At 38.8% G+C, this 11,534-nt stretch overlaps 1 pseudogene; it reads right to left on the reverse strand.

The window, feature by feature from the left end:
• Positions 1-9,183: 9,183 nt before the first annotated feature.
• LOC118976092 (POU domain, class 5, transcription factor 1-like) lies at positions 9,184-9,850 on the reverse strand (annotated as a pseudogene).
• Between the last annotated feature and the right edge of the window lie 1,684 nt (positions 9,851-11,534).

Below are 11,534 nucleotides of genomic sequence, written 5' to 3' on the forward strand. Positions count from 1 at the left end.
GCCAAATTCTCAAAAGAAAGCTTGTAGGAAAGAAGGAACTGGCAAGAAGTATTCAGAGTTGAAAAGCAAGGGCCTACATCCAAGATTACTCTATCCAGCAAAGTTATCATTTAGAATGGAAGAGCAGATAAAGTCCTTCCTAGATAAGGTCAAGTTAAAGGAGTTCACCATCACCAAGCCCTTATTATATAAAATGTTAAAGGGGCTTCACTAAGAAAAATAAGATAAAAAATATGAACAGTAAAATGACAACAAACTCATAACAATCAACAACTGTGCCAAAAAAACAAAAACAAACTAAGCAAACAACTAGAGTACGAACAGAATCACAGAGATGGAAATCACATGGAGGATTATCAGCAGGAAGTGGGGGGCATGAGAACTGGGGAAAAGGTACAGGGAATCAGAAGCATAAATGGTATGTTCAAAATAGACAGTAGGAGCTTAAGAATAATATAGGAGACGGAGAAGCCAAAGAACTTATATGTATGAACCACGGACATGAACTAAGGGGAGGAGGGATGCTGGTGGCATGAGAGGTGCAGGGCAAAAGGGAATAAAGAGGAGAAAAATGGGACAACTGTAATAGGATGATCAATGAAAAAAAAGATACTTATAAAAGATATTTCATGAAGATAAAAACAAAACAAAACAAAAATCTGAGGTGGCAATACTTATACCAAACAAAACAGACTTTAAAACAGAGACAATAACAAGAGATAAAGAACCCAATAACACCACTTCTGGATATTTATCCAAAGAAACCCAAAACACTAAGTGAAAAAGACATATGCATCTATATGTCTATTGCAGCATTATTTACCATAGCCCAGATATTGAAGCAACCTAAGTGTCCATCAATAGATGAATGGATAAAGAAAAAGTGCAGCAAATGTACAATGGAATATTCCTTCACCATAAAAAAGAATGAAATCTTGCCATCTGCAACAACGTGGATGGACCTAGAGGGTATTGTGCTAAGTGAAATAAGTCAGACAGAGAAAGAGAGATGCATATGATATCACTCATATGTGGAATCTAAAAAACAAAATAAATAAACAAGCAGAACAGAAATAGACTCACACATATAGAGAAAAATTTGATGGTTGCCAGGTGAGAGAGAGACTGCAGGGATGGGTGAAAAAAATGAAGAGATTAAGAAGCACAAATTGGTAGTTACAGGATAGCCATGAGAATGTAAGGTGCAGCATAAAGAATAGAGTCCATAGTACTGTAGTAACTATGTATGATGTCAGATGGGTATTAGATATATCGGGGTGATCACTTCATAAGTTATATAAATGTAATAATGGAGTTGTATTAATATAATATATATCAACTATAATATGATATGTCAACTATAATTTTAAAAAATTGAAAAGATACAAAATAATAACATTATGATAAATTTTCATAATAGATGACTACTAGAATTACTGGGGTGGGCGCATTATAAGATATAATGCCAAATCACTATATTGTACACCTGAAACTAATTTAACCAATCTGAGATTTTATACCAACTATACTTAAATAAAAATTAATTTATTTTTGAAAAAATTAAAAAACTATATATGTGAAAGGTTGCTCACACATATAATTTTATTATGCATAGTAAAAATAATGATCTATGATATATTTGTTAGACTGGCAAACACTGATAATACCAAGTGTTGGCAGAGTAAAGGAAAATACTTTTTTTTACTGAAACAAACTTTGTGTAAGGAATTATGCTGGATACCAGAAATGAGATATGAATGTCGTAGAAACGGTGTTTCTATGCATTCAGAACATATTTTTAGGATTTTAATATGGGAAGAGAGAGAAATTTTTAAAATTAGTACATAATTGTTTAAATGCAATTCTGACATATGCTAGAGAGAGAAGTACAGGGTGCTCTGAGAGTGTAGAAAAAGGAGGACCTTATGTAGTTAGGGGGGAGCATTCTCAGCCACTAGAAATTGGGCAGCTCTTTAAGAGAGAAACTGGCAAAGTCTCAAATATCCAAAACTTTTATCTCAGTAATTCTGCACCTAGATATCAATTTTACCAAAATATATTGGGCAAATATAAAAACAAATGACATTCCCTGAAGCATTGTTTATTACAGGAAAAAATGAGAAATAACCCAATGTCCATCCACAGAGTATTAACTAAATGAGGGCAGACCCACAAATCCAACCATCAGTTCTCTTGTATTTTTGACATCTAAAATATGCACAGAAACACATGGAATAGCTCTAACTCGCCAATGGTGATAAAGTGAAGATTTTCTTCCTAATCAAAAAAAAAAAAAAGACATCCCCACCCTTTACTTGATACATATGGTATTTAACATTTTAATTTTTCCTTTTAGGTTTTGTTGTTTCACTCAAAATGTAGGTCATAAATAAATCTACTTTACATGTGCCTTCTGACAAAACCCACTTAAAGAAAACTGAAAAAAAACTATAACCTTACAGTCTCATTACCATTATGGTCTCAAAGCTAGGCTCAGCTTGCAGCTACCCTTTCATTTGGAACTCTTGTTAAAATACCACACTATAAAAGAATGCCACATCATAACTCCTCTAAATAAAACAGACCCTAGGATAGCATGTTAGGCTTCCTTTGTTGCTACTTATAATGACTAGGTTCTGTGTGTTCTTTCATTTAATTCCTACGTATAAAAGAGTTTTATATGTTCCTCTCATTACATATTGGTTCAATTTATTTAGGATACTGTTGCACTCTTTTCTAGATGAAAATGAGAAAGAGAAATTGAGCAACTGACTTAAAAGTCATAAAGCATTCACAGGAACAAGTATAAAGGACTCATGGGCAAAAACTAAGACAGGGGAGGAAATGGGAGGGAGGTGGGGAGCACTGGGGGGTGGACTGGGATGGGAATAAAAGACGGAAAATTGTACTTGAACAACAATTAAATAAAAAATAAATATAAAAATTATTTCTACTAAAAAATCATAAAGCAATATAGTAGGAGTGTCAGTCAACAAAAGAAAAGCCCTAAGTCTCTTTTGCAGAGGCTGCATACCAATTGTACATTATTCACCTCTATGGAGAGCTATAAAGATTTGAAAGTCACTTTCAGTAATCATTCCAAGTGAGACATGTCCCACTGCCCTCCTGTTAACCTACTAAGAACAACCTCACATCTTATTATTGCTATTTTAGTATGCTGAAGCCAATAAGACTCTTGCCATTCAGCAAGAAAAACAAGTTCTGAAACATTTATTAATTGGCCACAACTGATGAACAGTTCCACTGCAACTTCTTTCCAGATCCTTTACTAGTCTCTCCAGAGTCAGAAAATTAGAAAAATATTTGGATTATAAGATTAACAGTTTATGAGTTCAGTTAGCACAATTTGAGTCCAAATATTTACTGAGTACCCCTCTTCTCTTCCAGAAACTGTGCTAAATATTATGAATATAAAAATGGAAAAGATGCTGGCCTTGCCCCCAAGAAATCCAGTCTTGTAGAGGACACACAGTGCACAAATTATCATCATACTGAAATTCTACCTCCTGAACTTTGAGTGTCTAAGTCATCAAGAAATTAGGAGCAGTTGTGACTACTACTACTTTAATGCAGTACATTATCCTCCCACTCTTCTCCCTTAGAAACGTATCAACATTTCTAAATACCATTCCCTACAAAAAGGAAGCAGGGCTCCTTGAAGAAATAGCTAATTCCAGGTGAGGAGTACAAGATGAACAAGATAAGTCTGCGACATCTTATGGTGCCCAGAAATCAAAGAGGTACCCAAAGACTAACAGGGCCAGGTCAAACAGACGATACAAATGAACCTGAAGGAGCTCAATGTGGTACAATTTCAACAAAAAAGTATAATAAAAGTTATAAATTATAAAATATTGATGAAAACACTTATTTCTACTAAAATAGTAAAAGAACAAAGAAGATAAAACTCTTTTTTACAGAATAATACAGCTAATAAATGCAAAAAAATGACAGATTTTTAAAAAAATCACCATTCTGTAAACCTTAATATATTCACCAATACACGCTAAAGCCATTGTTGGGGAACAAGATATTCACATGATCTCAAAGTTTCATCCCAGAGACAATTTACCAATTACAAGGAAGACAAAAGTGATCAAGTTTACTATGACCACCTTCTGGACAGCCTGACATTGTGTGCCTCCACAGGTGATGCAGTAAGAGTCATACAGCATCATTTGTGTAGCCTTCTCTCCAAATTTAAAATTAATCATGAGAAAGAATTAGACAAATTCACAAAGTGGAACACTCTCTTGAACAACTGGCCTCTTAAAAGAAAATTCACTTTCAGTCATGGCTGATATGGCTCAGTGGATTGAGCAACAGCCTGTGAATGGGAAGATTACTGGTTTGATTCCCAGCCACAGCACATGTATGGTTTGTGGACCAGGTACCCAATGGGGGCATGTGAGAAGCAACTGATCTATGTTTCTCTTGCACACAGATATTTCNAAGACAAAAGTGATCAAGTTTACTATGACCACCTTCTGGACAGCCTGACATTGTGTGCCTCCACAGGTGATGCAGTAAGAGTCATACAGCATCATTTGTGTAGCCTTCTCTCCAAATTTAAAATTAATCATGAGAAAGAATTAGACAAATTCACAAAGTGGAACACTCTCTTGAACTGGCCTCTTAAAAGAAAATTCACTTTCAGTCATGGCTGATATGGCTCAGTGGATTGAGCAACAGCCTGTGAATGGGAAGATTACTGGTTTGATCCCCAGCCACAGCACATGTATGGTTTGTGGACCAGGTACCCAATGGGGGCATGTGAGAAACAACTGATCTATGTTTCTCTTGCACACAGATATTTCTCTCCTTCTCTTTCTCCCTCCCTTCCCCTCTCTCTAAAAATCAAAATAATATATTTTTAAAATAAAAATAAAAATAATTCACTTTAAAAGCAAAACTAATTTTTGAAAAACACAAGGCATAGACTTGGGCTTTGAAGGAAGATTGGCTAGACGTACTTTTTCTTATTTTTCCTAGTAATTACAACTAAAATCCTGAACATTAGATATAACATACATATACGAAAATGGAGAGAAGAAGGCAGACTAGGGAACTGGGAGCCCAATACACTGACAACTTCCCTGTTCTTTTTGTGGGGGGTGGGGGAGTCGCGTTTTTTTTTTCTCATACATCAGGTTTGGAGCTAAAGAAGCAGGCAACTGCAGATACCACAGGGCATAGACCTAAAAGCCCCCCAAAAGCCTGCTCATTAGCTAAAGGGGCAGTCTAACAAGACAAAACTTTTATAAAATAAATGTTCTACTCCTGCCTGAAGACATAACCAATGATCATAAAACAACAGAATTAAAAGAACAGAGCTTCAGAAACCAGTGGGACCATAATAAAATATATACCACTCATATCATCAGGGTTCAGAAAAGAGACAAGGAAGGTGGAAGCTGAAAAAGTATTCCAAAAAATATAGTTGAAAACGTTCCAAATTTGGCAAAAGGCATAAACCTATACATTCAGAAAGCTGAATCCCCAACTGAGAAGCCTAAAGAAACCCACATCAAGACACATCATAGTCAAATTTCTGAAGTGCTTTAAAAAGACAAGGGAAAAACTCTTGAAAGTGAGAGAAATGACACACTTATGGGAGAAAATCAATTCAAATAACAGCAGACTCCTCATCAGAAACCACGGTGGCCAGAGGAAAGTAACATATTTTTCAAGTGCTGGAAGAAAAAGACAGCCATCCCAGAATCCTATATCCAGGGAAAATATCCTTTAGAAATCCAAGGGAAATCAAGACACTTTCAGATTTAAAAAAGAAAATAAAGAGAGAGAATGTGTTGCTGGCAGAATTATTCCCAAAAAATGGCTAGCAGGGCTGTCTAACCTGCAGCCCATGGGCTGCATGTGGCTCAGGCTGGCTATGCAGGCCAAAACAAAATCATAAATTTATATAAACCATTGTAAGATTTTTTTGTGTGATTACATGTTGCAATGTATTTAATGCCTGGCCCAAGACAATTCTTCCTCCAGTGTGGTCCAGAGACACTAAAAGGTTGGACACCCCTGGTTCATTCTCTCAACTGAAAGAAAATGATAAAACAAGGAATTTAGGGCCCTGGCTGGTGTGGCTCAGTGGACTGAGTACCAGCCCACTAAACAAAGGGTCTTCAATTCCCAGTGAGGGCACATGCCTGGGTCATGGGCCAGGTCCCCAGATGGGGTCATGCAACAGGCAACCAATTAATGTATCTCTTGTACATTGATCTCTCTCTCCCTCCCTTCCCCTCTCTAAAAATACATGAATAAAACCTTTAAAGAAAGGAATCTAGGAACTTCAGAAAGAAATAACAAAAATGTGTGTAATTACAATAAAATTTCTGTCTCCACTTAAAGACTTCTACACTGTTTGACTGTTGAGACAGAAATCATAACCTGGTCTAATGTGGTTCTAAATGTAGGGACAAAAAAGAGAGATAAGGTTTTCATGCTTCACTCAAAGTGGTAAAATGGCTACACCACTAGTCATTATATGATAAGTTATATGTATATAATGCAATACTAGAGCAACCACTAATAATGCTATGCAAAGAACTACAATCAACAACAATTTAGGGAAAACTGGAGGGACTTCCGCCAAGATGGAGGCATAGGTGGAAACACTGTGCCTTCTCCCACAACCAAGTTTGAATACAACAAAGGTTTGGAGAAACAAAGACACAACCAAAGGACAGAAAATTGAATTATACGGAAGTCTGACTACATCTAACCGTTCAACGGGGACGGTAAGAGGGGCGGATCCAGCAGCGAGCAGGGTCGGGCAGGACAGGGCCCCTGACCCAGGCACGCAGGCAGATGGGAACCAGTTGGGGTGCGGGGCAGACCGCGGGCGCATATTCACGCACAGTGAGATAGACCACTCAGGCCCCAGGGGGCGAGGGTTGACGTCGGTGGCACACTCGCGTGCAGTGGGACGAAACGCGTGGGCCCGGTGACGGCAGCAACTGCGGCACCGGTGAGGGCTGTGGCGGCAGGCGGCGACAGGACGCCATAGTCCCTCTTTGACCCCGCCCCCACATACAGTGTCACAACCCAGCGACTTAGTTGCCCTTCGACAAGGTGAGGGCCGGGGCGGCAGGCGGCAGACGGCAGACGGGACGCCAGAGTCCCTCTCTGACCCCGCCCCCACATATAGCGTCACAACCCAGCGACTTAGTTGCCCTGCAATACCAGTGAGAGCCATTGTCCCTCTTTGACCCCGCCCCCACATACAGCGTCACAACCCAGCGACTTAGTTGCCCTGCAATACCAGTGAGAGCCATTGTCCCTCTTTGACCCCGCCCCCACATACAACGTCACAACCCAGCGACTGAGTTGCCCTGTTCTAGTGAACACTTTAGGGCTCTGATCCTGCTATGGAACAGGCACGAACAACCCGAAAGATGGCACAAGAAGAACTCAAAGTCCCAGAGCCAATAACTCTAAGCGACCGAGAAATTGCCAGCCTCTCAGAAGCACAATTCAGGACACTATTTATCAGGATGCTCACAGAACTGGTAGATTATAGTCACAAATTAGAGGAACAAAGTCACAAATTAGAGGAACATATGAAGGCTAAACTAATTGAAATGAAGGGAGATGCACAGGAAACCAATAGTGATGGAAAGGAAACTGGGACTCAAATCAATGGAATGGACCAGAAGGAAGAACAAAACATCCCACCAGAAAGGAATGAAGAAATGAGAATTCAAAAAAATGAGGAGAGGCTTAGGAACCTCCAGGACATCTTTAAACGTTCCAACATCCGAATTATAGGGGTACCAGAAGGGGGAAAGAAACAGCCACGAGTGGAAAACGTATTTGAACAAATAATAAAGGAGAACTTCCCCAGTCTGGCAAAGGAAATAGACTTCCAGGAAATCCAGGAAGCTCAGAGAGTGCCAAAGAAGTTGGACCCAAGAAGGAACACACCAAGGCACATCATAATTACATTAGCCAAGACCAAAATGAAGGAGAGAATCCTAGAAGCAGCAAGGGATAAGGGGACAGTCACCTACAAAGGAGTACCCATCAGACTGTCAGCGGATTTCTCAAAAGAGACCTTACAGGCAAGAAGGGGCTGGAAAGAAGTATTCCAAGTCATGAAATCCAAAGACCTACAGCCAAGATTGCTTTATCCAGCAAAACTTTCATTTAGAATGGAAGGACAGATAAAGTGCTTCTCAGATAAGGTCAAGTTCAAGGAGTTCATCATCACCAAGCCCTTATTATATGAAATGCTAAAGGGACTTATATAAGAAAAAGAAGATGAAAAATATGAACAGTGAAAGGACAGCAAACACACAGTTATTAACAACCACACCTAAAACAAAAGCAAACCAAGAGGACAGCTAGATCAGGAGTGGAACCATAGAAATGAAGAACACATGGAGGGTTAGAAACAGGGGAGTGGGAGGAGGAGAAGGGGGGAGAAGGCACAGAAAATAGCATAGATGGTAGGTAGAAAATAGGTAGTGGGGAGGGTGAGAATAGTGGGGGAAATATAGAATCTAAAGAACTTGAGACACGTGGTTATAAACTAAGGCGGGGGAGAATGGTGGGGGAGGGAGTGTGCGGGTGGAGGGGAATGAAGGGGGGGAATAGAACAACTGTAATGGTATAATCAATAAAATATATTTTAAAAAATAAAAAATAAAAAAAGAAAAAGCACTTTATGTAATTCAAAATGGAATTCTAAAAAATGTTCAAATAATACACAGAAGACAGGAAAACAGAAAAATAAAAAACAGAACAAGCAAAACATTTAAAACATAAATAAAATGGTAGACTTAAGCCATAACATATCAATAATTACATAAATGTAAGGATTTAATTATATGAATTATAAAAGAGATCAGCAGAATTTTTTTATTATTTTTATTTTATTTTATTTTATTTTATTTGTGTGTGTGTGTGTGTGTGTGTGTCCCAGGCTTCTTTATTTAAGATCGAAGTGATAAAAATGATGTGGGGATTAAAATCAAGAGCATCAGTGAACTTTACCTTCCCTCCAATCAGTTTCCTGAACTCCTTGCCCCCACACCCTTTGTGTTCCTAATTCTGTAGTGAAGAAAGAACCTAATCCCAAATCCCTGGAACAACTCTCAGGATTCTTTCCCTCACTCTTCCTCCTGTGGTAAGAAGGCAGGCACCTCAGTTTGAATGCACCGGAGAGCCCAGAGCAGTGACAGACACAGAGGGAAAGGCTTCACCCTCAGGAAAAGGGACAGGAGTACAGCGTAGTGAAGTGAGGGCCCACATAGCCTGGGGTACCAAAATGGGGCCCTGGTGCCAAAGGAAAGGATACAGGTCCCCCTGAGGAAGGAGGCCCAGAATCCTCAAAATCCTCTCATTGAGAATAGTCACTGCTTGGTCATTTGCCCTTCTGGTGACAGTTGTAGAACCACACTCGGACCACATCCTTCTCCAGCCCAAGTTGCTGGACCATGTGACTGATCTGCTGCAGGGTAGGCTTCGGGCACTGCAGGAACATGTTCTCCAGGTTGCCCCTCACTCGGTTCTCAATACTCGTTTGCTTAATCTTCCAGCCCTGCACAAGGGTCTCTGCTTTGCATATCTCCTGCAGATTCTCATTGTTATCAGCTTTCTCCACCCACTTCTGTAGCAGGGGCTGCAGCTTACACATGTTCTTCAAACTGAGCTGCAGAGCCTCAAAGCAGCAGATGGTTGTTTGGCTGAACACCTTCCCAAAGAGAACACCCAGAGTGAGCCCCACGTCAGCCTGGGTATATCCCAGGGTGAGCCTCTTCTGCTTCAGGAGCTTGGCAAATTGCTCAAGGTCTTTCTGCAGAGCTCTCATGCCCCTTCTAGGGACCAGGCTCTAGATTGACTGGGCTTGAGTTCCTCAACCTTTGTCCAGACAGAGGGATTAGACAGTCCCTCACAGGGCCCACAGTGTGGAATCCAGAGACCAGGTTCCCTGCCCCTCCTTAAAGGACCCAAATATCTAGTACCTAACTGGCTGTTCTCCCTCTCCCACAGGCCCAGCCCAAGCCTCCAGCCCTAGCCTGGGTGGACGAGATCAGCAGAATGATTTTAAAACATTTCTATAAGAAACTCACTTCAAATATAAAAATATAGGGTGGTTGAAATTAAAGGAATTATGATATGTATCACACAAACATTAACCAAATGAAAGCAGGAGTGGCCAAATTAGTAACAGATAAAGTAGACTTCAGAGTACTCTAGAGCCAAAGAGAAAAAAAAGGATCAATCTTCCAGAAGACACAGAAAAATTAACAGAAACTCATAGAAACTGGGAGCCCACTGAGCACACCAACATAAACATAATGAGAGTACCAGAGAGAGAAAAAAAGAGGAGAAAAAATATTTGAAGAAATAATGGCTGAAAAATTCTCAAATTTATTGAAAAACAATAAAACACATTCAGAAAGCTCAGTGAATTCCAAATAGAATAAATTTAAAAATACCAACAAATAGGCACAAAACAAAAAACAAGGAGAAAATCTTGAAAGCACCAACAGAAAAATAACTCATCATTTACAAGGGAAATCAGTGAAATTAAAAGCTAACTTCTTATGATAAATGATAAAAGCTAAATGGGATGACATTTTTAAACTACTCAGAGAAAGCAACTGTGGTTAGGAATCCTATATGCAGCAAAGCTTTTTTCCAAAAATCAAGGTGAAATAGGGTATATAACCCAAAGAATTAAAGTAGGGTCTTAAATAGATAGCTGTATTCCTGTGTTCATAGCAACATTATTCACAGTATCCCCATAGTTGAAGTATCCCAAATATCAGATGACTGGATTAACATAAATGGAATATTATTCAACCTTAAAAAGGAAATTCTGACACATGCGACAACATAGCTAAACCTTGAAAACATTATACTAAGTGAAATAAGCCATACATGAAAAGACAAATACTGTATAATTCCACTTAGGCAAATAGAGTAGTCAAAATCATAGAAACAGAAAGTAGAGAAGTGGTTACCAGGAGCTGGAAAGAAGAGGGAATGAGGAGGTATTGTGCAATGGGCATTGAGTTTCATTTACAAGATGAGGAAGTCTAGAGATTAACAGCGATGATGGTGGCATAACATTGTAAATGTATTTAATATCACTTACTATACATTTAAAAATGGAAAGATGGTGAATTCAGTTATGTGTGTGCATATATGTATGATAAAAAATGGAGGGAGGTAATGAAAGTACTGAAATAGACTTTCCCAGAAAAACAAAAATGAGTTTGTTGCTAACTTTAAAAGAAATACTAAAAGAACTTCTTTAATGTAAAAGCAAGTAACCCAGAAGGTACTGTACTTCAAATTCAGAAGAAAATCAAAGAGCACCAGTAATGATAATTAAGTAATTATAATTGACAGTAAAAATGCATGTTTTTTCTTCTTCTCTGAATTGATTTTAAAAACAATTATATAAGATATTGGGTTGGCCAAAATGTTTGGTTTTTCCCTGAGATAGTTCTAGTGGCACTTAGTTATCTTTACCTTCACTCAAA

Source organism: Sturnira hondurensis, unplaced genomic scaffold (genome assembly GCF_014824575.4).
Source record: "Sturnira hondurensis isolate 20B ecotype Veracruz unplaced genomic scaffold, ASM1482457v3 Scaffold0020670, whole genome shotgun sequence".
NCBI classification, from domain to species: Eukaryota; Metazoa; Chordata; class Mammalia; order Chiroptera; family Phyllostomidae; genus Sturnira; species Sturnira hondurensis.